The sequence below is a fragment of the Protopterus annectens genome, chromosome 13.part0 (assembly GCF_019279795.1).
Source record: "Protopterus annectens isolate FY-2018-M chromosome 13.part0, PAN1.0, whole genome shotgun sequence".
In the NCBI taxonomy this organism is placed as follows: Eukaryota; Metazoa; Chordata; order Ceratodontiformes; family Protopteridae; genus Protopterus; species Protopterus annectens.
The window spans coordinates 963,107,064-963,120,724 of record NC_056747.1 but is presented as its reverse complement, the minus strand read 5'-3'; positions in this window follow the sequence as shown (position 1 = coordinate 963,120,724).

The following is a 13,661-nucleotide window of genomic DNA, read 5'->3' as shown; positions in this document are numbered from 1 at the left end:
TTCCCTGCTAGGATGGCTGGTTCTCCTTTCACAGTCATGTCATGCAATTCCACAACCACTGCTGGTAAAGACCCACAGAAAAGGGTTTGTGTTATACCATTCCTAATTTCCATTTACATTCCCTCATTGTAATGCATGATATATTTATTTCAGAAGCAAGTTATTTGTATATCTGCTGTGGCTTAGTGGTAATTCATGCAGTCCATTGTGTCAATGGTCTGGGGTTTGAGTCTGGCAGAGGTTTTTTATTTTGCTGCTCAGCAGAGCAAGGGCCCTGCCATAGAGTGACTCAGGCACTTTTAAGCAGTAGTAAGCGAATTTGCGTGGGTTTGCGAGATGCTTAGCTAAGCGCACACATGCGCACACTTGCTTAATCCTGCTTACTACTGCTTAAAAGTGCTTACTCCCGCTAACCCCCGCGCTAATTTCTTTGAAAGAAAAGAAAATGGGGAGATAGGAAAGTGGTGAAAAAGGGGGCACAGAGAGGGAAAGACAGTAGGAAAACAAGCTCGGGATGTGCAGGACGGGTGTAGGGAAGGTCCATAGCTGCCCATTTCTTTATCAGCAACAGCTGTGCACATGTTGAAAATTTGGAGTGAAATTTGAAACCTTCCATCCCGGAGAGAGGGGTGAGGACAACATAGTTTGTTGTACTGCCAATTAGAATTATCAATGTACATGTCCAATGGACATGTGTGCGAAACGGGAAGCTATGTATGGGGCATAATTTTTTTTCAGGTACAGATTGACCTTTTTTTTTTTTTTTTCAGGGGAGAGTGGAAAGTGAGGTAGAGGAAGTAGGTATATTTGGGGAGATAGGTTGGGTAGGTAAACAGACAAGACAAACAAAACACATACAGGGGTGGAGTATGACACATGGGGTGGGTAAACACAATTGACGGGGACGGATGTTTGGAAATCACAAGCCCATGAGCCCACAGATGGTAACAGTGGGACTGAAATCCCCACCCATGGGCAGTCATCATTGGACCTTCACAGACCCGAGGGTCACTGTGCTGGGGGCTGCGTAGGAGGGGCAGGCTCACCCATGAGTTGCACCACTCTCGCCTCGAGCTGGCATAGGGGATCAGCGACTAAACGCTGGATCTCCCTATGCACCACAACCTGGACCCTTCAGAGGGTGACAGGAGGCCCTTCTCCACTCATGCTTGCAGGAGGGGATGAGCCCCATCCCCTGCAGTGCTTCCACCCGAAGGTGGCACAGGACCTACGAAGGAGGGTGGCCCGGGCTGGGCACCAGACCTGCTGGTGCCAGGTGCAACTGCCAGCTGAGGTGGGACAGGTGGGTTCACTGGGACCGGCCTTTCCATACGTTCTGTGATTAGGTGTGTTTAATTACAACATAGACAACAGCATTCCAAGTTAGTTGTAACAGCATGCAGTAATATTCCCATTAACCCAACACACCAGGGTTACAACAGTTGAACAGCAAGCATAACACATGGATGTATTGAACAACAGTGGACATTCCAACAGCATGCAGGGATGATTGGTGGCAACAGGCCACCAACATTGTGGTGTTTTAACAGGAACACGCATCAAAGTAAGCGCAGATTTTATATAACAATAGGACATATGTCCCAACAAATGTTATGAGATTAGACATACCCACTGAGGTGTGGAATTGCATTGTTTATGCACATGGAGTAGGGTGTAAAAAGAAACCTCCATTAACATCTTATTAGTACTTTAACTGTACACTACATTCCTATTGACTGCAGGTGTATATCCCCTACATGTAGTCTTACACTAGGCAACATGCATTTGATTGCGTTATAGGTTTTGCTACTTCATGATATACCTGACCTATATCTGACATGGTAACTGTTCAGGATGCAGATCTTACTGCTACATACTTGTATTAAATTGACTTGTTTATGTATCTGCACATCTGGATGTGTTCACATGGCTTTTTCACTTGTTTTCTACACAACCCTACTTTTCAGGTAACACGCTAACATTTCTGGGGAAGACTTCGACAGGCTACTCGTGTGCCAGATTTACCTATGCATGTCAGCAATTTCACAACTGTTTAGGACTGTTGCATACTTCACAGCTACTGGCACTTCCTTCATCCACTTTATATGGGACTGCACTACTGGGGGTTGTCAGCACTTACTACAACAGAGTAACATTTCTTCACTGCAAGGGTACAACAACATTTCTGAGTAACTGGCACATACACACTGCAAGTATTATACCTTTCTTATTTACATTAAAACTCTTTTCTACAGGCTCTCTCCTGTATTTGACATTACATTGCATACAGTAGACCTATTCAGGAAATGTTATACCTTTATTGATAGGTTACAAGACTGTTTTACAGGCTCACTCACATTTTATCTACGACTGTGCATGCAGAGATAGTATTCCAGACATGTTTTTGCTTTATTCATGGGTTACTACACTCTATTCCTGGCTATCTGACTTATGATATGTAACAGTACATGCAGATGATTTATTCAGGGAATGAATGTTTTATACTTCACAGCTACTGCTACTTGCTTCAACCACTTCCTATCGGACTGCACAACTGTGGGTTGACAGCACCTAATACAACAGTACTATTTATTATTGCAAGGGTACAACATTTCAAAGTAAGTGACACAGACACAATGCAAGTTTTATACCTTTATTAATTACATTGAACACTCTTTTCTACAGGCTCTCTCCTTTACTTTTTATTACAGTGCATATGGAAGACATATTCAAGACATATTATACCTTTCTTGATAGGTTACAACACTCTTTTTCAGGCCTGCTCACTTATATGTTATGACAGTACATGCAGGGATAGTATTCCAGAATTATTTTAGCTTGATTGGTGGGTTAGTACACTCAATTTCTGTCTCACTGATGTTTGTTATATAACAGTACATACAGAGGATTTAATCAGGACATTTTATTGCTGTATTATTGGGCTTAAACACTTTTCTCATGCGCACTCACATATATCATGTAACAATACATGCAGAATATTTACTAACCTGCCTGGTGGCGCAGCCTTAGCAGCCTATCTGCATATGCTTGCTGATTCATAGCGTGAGCACCTGCAGCTGTAGAGTAACTAAAGGGATATTGAGACATACCTATCCATTATTTAGACTATACTAGCTTATCTTACATACTGCATTCCATGGCTACCTACTTAGTAGTAGGGCATCCCGCATTTGACGGGCCTCCTGGATCCACTGGTTCAAAAGGTCCTGCTTCTGGCTCTTCAGGTCTGCATGGTGGTGACGGACCTGCTCACCAGTCCGAGGGACGCTTGTGGCACTGGGGAGTTCATGAGCCAACCGGTTCCAAGCCTCCTCCTTATACTCCGTTCCTTGGAACAGGCCCTGCAGGAGTCGAGTCTCATGCCGATGGACTAGGAGCCAAACCATATATCTTGACTCCTCGATGCCCCAGCGTTGTGCTCAAAAGCATGTACCCTCTCCAGCACCAGACATTCTAACTGCAGATTGGAGCTACAATCAGTTATGGCGAGTTTTCCCACCTATCCAGCTTAAATATGCCGCATTTCCCGCACTTTTCTGTGATTGGCCATTTTTGAATATTCTCGGCTGACTGCAGACATGCTTAGCAATGGTTAATCAAACATTTATTACTATATATATGTTAACAGTGGATGTTTATCCTAAGCTGTTGTGGCTTGGTGGTTCAGTACTTTGATTATGGTGCACAGTGTCCTGGGTTCAAACCTTATCATTGCATTTTATTTTACTACTGTCCAGACAAGTTAGGGGGCATGGCTGTGTTTAAGCAACTTTGCTCTACGTTGCTCCACGTTGCCTGACGATGTGCTGTTTGGCGCAGCGCGCACCTCTGCGCAAACCGATTGCACTGGGTAAAGCGCTATTTAGCTTTGGGCAACTATTTTGTGCTGGGTAAAGTGCGATTTAGCTATGGGCAACTACATTGCACTGGGTAAAGCGCTAGTTAGCTAGGGGCAACTATATTGCGCTGGGTGAAGCGCTGCTTAACTGCAGGCAATTTTATATTGGGATCCTTTAAAATATTTATTTTATTCACTGATACATTGGCCATTTCACTGCTTTTTAGTTATGTTTAAACATATATCTTGGGTATTATTCCATATACTGATTTAAAAAATAAATACGAAAGGGAGTGGTGGGACTTGAACCGTGAATGCCTCTTCTTTGTGCGAACGCTCTACCATTATGCTATTGCTATTTGGTGTGATTTGCATAAACATTCTTTCTTATGCTCTTCCATGTGAGAATTGCTGACTGTAGCTAAGCAATGGGCAAACACGCGCACACACGCGCAAACACGGGCAGCTATTTTGGGTATTTAAAAAAATTTTTATGGTTATGCATTTTAGATGTGTGATGGGGGTTTACAATATCAGACAGTGAGGTGTTGGGTGCAGGGACATTTGAGCGGACTTGCTCTTGTTTATTTCCTTTTATTTTAAACACTTGCAGGGGCGTGAACATTTAGACTGCTTGGCAGTCGGACACACCCCCTGCTTTCTTACACGGTCCGTGTAGGACTTACGGTTGGGTCAGCGTGCCCTCATGCGTATTCATGGCACACTGACATCATACCATTCAACTGCAGCCTCCGAGTAAGACTTATTAAGTCTTACACAGAGGATTCGTGAATCCGGGGGTTGATTTATATATTGTGGACCAATCTTTGATCCAACATCAGGAATGCTTTTATATTGAGAATATACTCATCAGTGTACTTATTACACTAGCAGTTGTAGTGTCTATCAGCATTTAATCACTTCAGAATACTTTAAGCACTAATTTAGACATATTAAATACATTGCTTCTTTGAAGTGAAACAAAACCGTGCTAGCTCTGCTCCACAGTCTTCCTGGAATTGTACAGGTTATCATTCCTTTTCTTGGATTGTTATTTTGATTTAAATTGCTTCCCCTCCTGTCAGAAGTATGACACCTGATTCTCTCTCTAAGTCCTGAGTGCTAAACACTTAAGAATCCCTGGGATTCACTGACACCTACGCTACGTGTACACCGTTCTGAGTGAACAGACAACACAAGCATAACTTACACCTTCTTCCTCCTGATTTTGGTTTCCTGTTTTTTTTCTTTTTTTTGCAGCCTTAAATATCAAGGGAAATTCATAAAGGTTACCACAAAGTGTAGACTACTGAGTAACTAGAAAGCAGAAAAATCATGGTAAAAATGTTCTTGAATACAGATTGTGTATGCTTAGTGTGTGTGTTAATAAATCTGACCCTGTGAACTCAACAAGAAAGCAGTGAGTTGCAAAACTTGCTGTTACACCTTTGAAGTGTTTTTGCCTAAGGAATTTGTACCTTGCACCCTGACATGGGAAACTGCACTCTGACAATCCTGTTACTTACATATATTAACTGAGAGACAGCTGTACATCAGAACAGGAGCAATATACCAATATAAATCATCCCACTGAGTAGCACATGTAATTCTGGAGTTCTGAGGATCACATCATTCAGTCAATCTGAATTTTAACCAGTACCTGAATTGTACAAATTACAGTTTCGTTCCCCTTGTTCTATTAATGATGACATCCTATACCAATAGATTACATTCCTAGATCTTTCCTTGCATTTCACTATTTCAGGACATGACTCGTATTCTATCAAGCATCTTTTCTCTTATTTGGTTAGGTACCATAATCCTGTTAGTTTTGAGCACTAAACCATCAACACCATTTATTTTAGATATTCTACAAAGAATCTAAGCTAGACTGTTTACTACACATTCCTTCTACCTCCAGAGTATCTAAGCAAAGTTATTTACCACACATTCCTACCACCTCCAAAGTATTGAAGCTAGGCTGTTTACCACACATTCCTACCACCTCCAGAGTATTGAAACTAGGCTATTTACCACACATTCCTACCACCTCCAGAGTATTGAAGCTAGGCTATTTACCACAAATTCCTACCACCTCCAGAGTATTGAAGCTAGGCTATTTACCACACTTTCCTACCACCTCCAGAGTATTGAAGCTAGGCTATTTACCACGCATTCCTACCACCACTCATCTGACTGCCACATTTCAAAAATGTAACAGAATGAGGTTTAAAACCTTTTTGTAGGTGTGTCTCCCTACATCTCCTGATGTGGTAGCATTGTCTCCACACCCCTGATCTCTGTAAATACTAACTCTGTGGTTACAACATCTCATAGAAAGGAAATTAATTTATTCCATTTTCTCCAAGTTCATACTATCTTGGAGGCAGTATATTTAGAGATGGGGCATATGGGAGTATAACTCAAATATTGATGGTTGTAACAAGTATCACACACTTAGTTACGGTGTACCAGGCAGCAACAAACTCAGCCACAGCAGACAATGTGCAATGTGTTTAGAGAGAGGAAGGTAACAGACTCCATATTTCATTCTTGAATAAAACGTAAAAGAGTTTTCTTTTGTAACTACTGAATTTTTGTTCTAGACAACTCTTATTTTGTTTTATTCCGGTAAGTGCAGTTCTAAGTCATTGTCAGTGTATCTCAGAAATTTGTTAATTTCTTCTTTCATTGACAACAACATACCCATAATTATCTATACAATCTGTAATTCTTCTACTAGTAAATCTTCATTTCTCATCATTAAGCAAGCACCTATCTTGAGTTTATCATGCTTTTATAAGCTTAGTTTGTCATTTTCTTCCAATGAAACTATTCAACATGTAGGACAATGGCTTGCCCCATTTATGTTTTGGTTTATCCACATACAATAAATGTTTACAATTTAGAGCTGCCTTGGCTGTTGTTTATTCCTGGGGAGCTTCATTGTTGCGAACTGGATAAAGTTTGACCTCTTGTAAATGAAAGTAGGGTATGTAGTTGCATATTTATTTTTTAATTAAATTTAGTTAAGCAGGTTAGATTCTAATGCTTAGAGCCACTTTGTAGAGGAGACCCACAGAGAAAATGTTCAACCATAATACATCACAGTGGTAAAAGCAAAGTAAAACAAGAAACAGAAATACAAAATTTAGGGAAATGAAAAACAAAATTAGAAAATGTTGTTTAAAACAAAATTCAGAATTCAAAATGCAAATACAGTGCAGGAGCACAATAAAAGAAATTATGACCAACACAGTCAAAAATGCTTCACAAAAAAACAAGAAACATTACTAGAGTCACTCTGCTTCATTTTTATTATACAGCTTATGGTTCAGATTCCAAAACAAGTTACACAGGTATTTTCTTGAACTTAAAATATCATAGTTAATGTGTAATTCACAGAGGAGATTTATAAATTCCCTGACTTGATGTATGCAAATGAGGATGTGCACATATCTTTGAGGGCATTCACATCATTACTTCTGCATTTATAAGAATCATTTTAATCCCAGTTTCACATTTTATGGCAGTATAAATTGATGACGCATGCCTGTTAAATTGGAAGAGCCCATCTTAAGTTCCACTCCCACAATGCATACGTACCAATACCCACAATTTAAGTGTAGAATACAAACCAAAATGAAGAACATTGAATTCCTCTCAACCTCTTAGCAAAGGAAATCGGGACAAAGCCTAATGAAATTGGTGGCAAAGGCCCAAAAAATCTAGACGTATTTTAAATATTGTTCTTATAAATTTAGAAAGTTGATTGTGTTAGCATGTATTTTCTGAAGGATATAAAGTCTGAAACTCAAATGTCTGTCATTATTTATTGACTTTAATCCTCAGTGAATTGCCAGAAAAACACAAATTTTATGAAGAAAAGACCAAAAATATGAGGCAAAATCTGGACAGTTGAGAGGTATGGAACATCCTAAACACATATACCAACAAAACATTATTCTGTGTGGTTGTTGTGGTTCTCTACATAGTGGATTGTTAATTATGTAAATGACACAGACACAATGTATCTCTCAGTGGGCAAGGCAGGTAAAGTTTTGAATGTGTTGTGAACCCTGGTATTTTTATTGTTAATCCTTTCAATATGTGTTGTTTACGTTATGTGTCTAAGTTTCTGTTTAGATTTTTTGTACATTACCTTTTTATTCAGCTGGGACACCTTACTGCCTCCATGCTCATATGTTGCTACTCACACAGATTCATACCCCTATCATAACCAAATGGGTTGTGTGACTGTGTACCTACTGTAGTGCTATATGCATCCTTATATGTGTAGAAGCTTATGCTGCAGTAAGCATATAACTCTTAATCTTGCTTGATTACATTTCTGATATGCATTAAAAGTAATCCCTTTTCCTTTCCCTTCTTTCTTGCTACTATGTTTAAGAGAATATTCCTCTTATGTTTTAGCTAAATTAAGACTGGAAACAGAACATTATAAATATAAAGTTCATAGTGGATGCAAACACTCAATAATGGTGAAAGATGTTGCAAAAAAGTTACAAGTTCTTCCTGCCAATCTTTTTCAGGCTTTTCGTGTCATGAACAGCTGGAATCCTTTTAAAAGACACTTTATCTACTATTTCCATTAAAAAAACACAGAACTGTTCTAAACAATAGCAATGCAGCCTTTCTCTAGCATCATCACCATGTTTTTTCTTCATGGTGTTTTTTTTTTCTTTAGCTGGCCAGATTCTGGGATCCCTTTACTTCCTGCCTTGCTTCTCTGCATAATCTAAGTTGAGAATGTACTTACTTTCATATGTCCAGTTTGTGATCTAGTGGCAGCATCATTTTCATTGGTCTTTTGGCTGGAAGGCCCATCTGCTCCAGTCCAGCCTCTGTTTATGCTGCTGTCTTCACCTACATGGTAATGTTTCCTGCATCCCCTTGTGCTGCCTGCTGAGCTCCTATTTTAGCTTGTTCCATCCGTTTTATTCATTTTGTCTCCCTTTTGAGGGTGACTTTTGCTTCATTCTCATTCTGTTCTTCTTTCTCCACTGCTGTTTGCTGCTTCCTCTTTTTCTGCTTCTGTTCTGCTGTTCTCCTCATGGATTACAACTTACTACATTTTGTCCATTTGTATTCTCTTGCTCTCTCTCTCTCTTGTTCCACTGTTTACAAAGTATGGCATGTGTGACACCCCACCACTGGCCCAGTAATCAAGGAATCTCAGTCCTCACCTCTAGCACCAGTGGGGGATATACTTTCTGAGGATGGCAGGTACACACACACTATTTCAAGATGTAGCTCTCTGCATCAAGTGCAATTTCCCTTAAGAGCACACAGATACCACAGTCAGTCCGAGGCTGCTTTCTCACTCCTTCTCCAGGTCCCCAATAAGACTCCCCACTGGCACAGCTATAGAATTGAGATCTCAGCAGAGTGGCCAAGCCAAGACCTCCAGCACCCTCTCTGTCCAACCAGTGCTCTGTGTCCCTGCCCAAGTAGCTGACACACACTGAGGTTTGCTTTAGACACACACACACACACACACACACACACACACACACACACACACACACATAGTATTTCAGTGAGAGTGAATTATTTGTAGTCATTGGCTGACTGGGGTTGCCTGGACTACACCTTGGAGTAAGAACCTCATTGGTTCTTTCAAGCTTGTTTTAAAGTTGTTTCAGGTTTCAACTTTGTTACTTAAGAAGTTAACTTGTGACTGTTTCTGCCATTTCACACTGAGCTAATCGGAGGAAGTCAGAGGAAGGGCTCTGAGCTAACTAATCTGTGATATATAACATTAAGTATCCTGTTTTTTGCTTATATCTGAGTTATTTATAGCACTTTTATTTTACTCACTGTGTGTGAGGTATTAAGTAGAATTTTCTACAATTGTTATGCATCTGGTTGGGTTTGTTTGTTCTGATTTTTGTTTCCCACGCTCACTCCCTCTTGGTATCCTGTTTTTATACTTGGTGGCTTTGCAGTTGCCCGCCCCTACTGTAAATTTGATCTGGGACACTCCTCCCAGTCTAGTGTCATTACCTCATTCTACCTGTTCCAGGGAGAACATTTGAGTAGGCCAACCCAGTTAGCTTCTGCTCCTCCTTTCCCCTTTACAAAAAAAAAAAAATCTAAGCTTGTTTCCTGCCTTTCCTATAAGTTGTCTAGTCCAGATACAGATTTGCTGTATCCAGGACTGTTTGTAAGCTTCTGAGCCCCCAAGCCTTTCTGTGTTGGAGGGAAGCCTTCTAGCTTAATTTTGTTTTTTAGAACTAGCCAGTTTTCTAGTTTCAGTACTCAAATCTGTTTCTTTGAGCTCATCACTTGTTCAGAACACATTGTAAGCACCAAATAAGCTACAAATTACTACAGCACTCAACTTTCCTCACTTGTCTAGAGTAAAACAGTTTTTAGTACTTAATAAATAAGCACCTATCCAGGCATGTCTAAGGGTCAGCTCTCAGTGCTTTCTCCTGTCTACCTGATGAATTTGGGCATCTTGGGGCAATGCAGCAATTGCCTCATGTACACAGACAGCCCTCTCCTCCTACCACCCAAGACTACAACCTGTGAGAGAGGCACTTATATAACCAAACTGGAAGCAAAGCTCTTTTCACCCAAGACTGGACTAGACAGTCAAGAGGAGAAGGTAAACACTTGCACCACACCACACTCATCACATAGTCCCTCAAAACCTACACCACCAAAACATACACATAGAAACACAAAACACACACCTACATTCATGGAGGCTCTCAAAGAAAATCTACCCAAGCAACAGGGACATCCAAAGCAGAAATGCAAGCAACCTCCACCACCCAACACAACCCAAATGACACATAGCCCACAAACTCAGTGTGCCACTCAACCACAGCCCATATCTCATAACAATGTGCCCAACACTCTAGTCATGGGTGACTCTATAGTCAGGCACACTGATGTTCCACTCACCAGGCTAAACAAGGAGAAAGTTACTATCAGCTGCCTGTCAGGTGCCAGGATCCGCCACATAACACATGCACTCTGGTCACTCCACAGCAAGTACAAATATGACTCTGTCATTGTCCATGTTGGTGTGAATGACCTGAGACGTATCTCCCTGGACTACATGAAAAGAGACATGGAGGAGCTTTCTGATCTTGTAGCCCAGGCAGGTATGACCCTAGCCCTAAGTAGCATCCTGCCATCACCCAGAATGACACCACAGTACAAGGACAAAATGATTGACTTCAACAATTGGCTAAGCTTCTGGTGTCATTCTAAGGGGATCCAGTATCTGTCTGCCTGGGATGACATGATTGACAAACCATGATGCTTTGCCAGAGATGGCCTGCACCTGTCGCCCTTGGGATTCTGGATACTGGCTAAGGCTCTTGCCACCCCTATAGTGCTTTTTTTAGGCAAGATTCAAATGACAAATTCACCACTGTAACAGGTACAAGCAAGCAAAATCTGAGGGTAATGCTACTTAATGCTAGAAGTCTAAACCTCAAAATGCACTCACTCGAGGCAGTCCTTAAAATGGAGAACATCGACATCTGTGCAGTGACAGAGACCTGGTTCAAGGCTCCAGAGAGCACCCCTGCATTACCAGGCTATAATTCATACCACACCTTTTGGCCACCTAACCTGGACCGAAGCACTAAAGGCAGAGGCGTGTCCATATTCATTAAGGATATCCACACCTCCAGGCTAGTTGCTCAGCATAATGCATCTGAGATTATCCAAGTGCAACTAACTTTGGGCAAGACCACAATGCAAATTGTAGCTTGCTACAGATCCCCCACCATGCCCCAGGATTCCCACCCCTCATTTCTTGATACACTGTAAAATATTAGGGTATAACCTAACACCCTAATAATGGGCAATATCAATGACCCCACCATTAACTGGGAAAACTACTCATGTACCAACTCTTGTGCTCAACGTTTTCTGAAATTCATAAATTCCAATGCCTTGGATCAACTTATCCACACCCCCACCAGGGGCAGCAATATCCTAGACCTGCTCATTACCAACATGGGCAACCGGTATTACACACCAGAGGTCAGTTCCTCATTGGTCAGATCCAACCACAAGCAAATCACCCTAGGCATCCACATCCCACCCCCCATTAGGGAAACCACCGTAAAACATTTCTCCAAAGCCAACTTCATGCTTCTTAAGAAAGAAGTGGCAAACTTCACGACACCCATGCTGATGGACAATAGAGATATGACTGCTGAATCCTATACAATTGCACTTTATAAGCACTTACACGAGTGCATGAATCATGTAATCCCTAACAGAACCAAGATGCTATCCACCAAAAAAAGGAAGCCAATCTGGTGGTTCCCTGCTATAAACAAACTACAACAGAAGAAAGAAACTGTTGCAAAAAAGCGTAAAATCCCATGATTGGAGGAACTCCATGGTCAGCCTCAGTAAGAAGCTGAGATCCCTCATAAAATCCTCCAAAGCTAGTTACGAAAACAAAATCACCACTGATTCTAAAGACAACCACAAAGCATTCTATACCTATGTCAATAATCTCAATGGCAACACTCAGATCTTCTCTGAGTTACAGCACAATGGCACTAAATATACAGAACCAACTGATATTGCCAACATCCTGGCAGATAGGTTCAGTGCTAACTTTACCCCTCTCTCACCCCCTAAAGGGCCCATCTCTATACTGGAAGAATGCAAAGTACCTGTAATCACGGCTGAACAGGTAAAAAACACACTCTCCAAAGTGAAGAACACAGCATCCATGGGACCTGACAACATCCCAGTCTGCGTTCTACATGAACTACAGAACGAACTGGCACCCCATCTAAGTACCATGTTCAATCATAGCTTCACCTCAGGCTTTGTGCCCACTGAATGGCACACAGCAATGGTTATCCCACTCCATAAAGGGGGAGCCACCATGGACCCCGGGAACTACCACCCCATTAGCCTGATGAGCCTGGTCTGCAAGGCTATGGAGTGTATCATCATGGAACTTATAAACAATGACATTGGTAATCTCCAAACTCTGGACCCTACCCAGTTCGGGTTTGTAAAAGACAGATTATGTCTCCTAAACCTGATAGACTTCTTTTGGTAAAAACTCTGTACCCATGAACTACCACATAGGCAGTAGTCTACTTAACACCAAAAGTGTGATAAGAGACCTTGGGACATAGGTGGACAGTAGTCTCTCCTTTGATAATCACATTGCCACAGTAGTCAGGAAATCCTTCTACGTTGCACACCTCATCACAAAAGGTTTCTCATCCAGGAAAAAATAGGTCATTGTTCCCCTCAAGTCATCACTCATTAGACCCATTATAGAGTACAATGCCCCCCATTGGTATGTACCTCTCAAGACATCTACAACAACTGGAAAGGCCACAGAAATACCTCACAAAGATGATTACCAGCCTCAAACAGATGCCCTATGCAGACCTTCTCAAAAAACTCCAGCTTTACTCTGTCACATATCGCCTACTGAGAGGCGATCTTTGCCTAACATTCAAAGCTATGTCAAACCCAGAGCTGTTGGACATGCTGCATGCAAAGAAATCCCAATCCCTCCAAGCTACATGCTCTAGGGACCTAAACCTTGTCACCAAGATAAACAGAACATGCTGGAGGGATAGATTCCTGTCCCAGAGACTTCCCATACTCTGGAACAAACTATCTATCTATATTAAACAAAGCTCCTCATTAGCACTCTTCAAGAAAACTCTTGACGATTGGATGGGAGATAGGAAATTCACCCCTGGGATCACTTCTGTGGCTCTGCTTGACAGGGGCACAGGAAAATAATTTTGTTGGTTGGTAAAAGCCA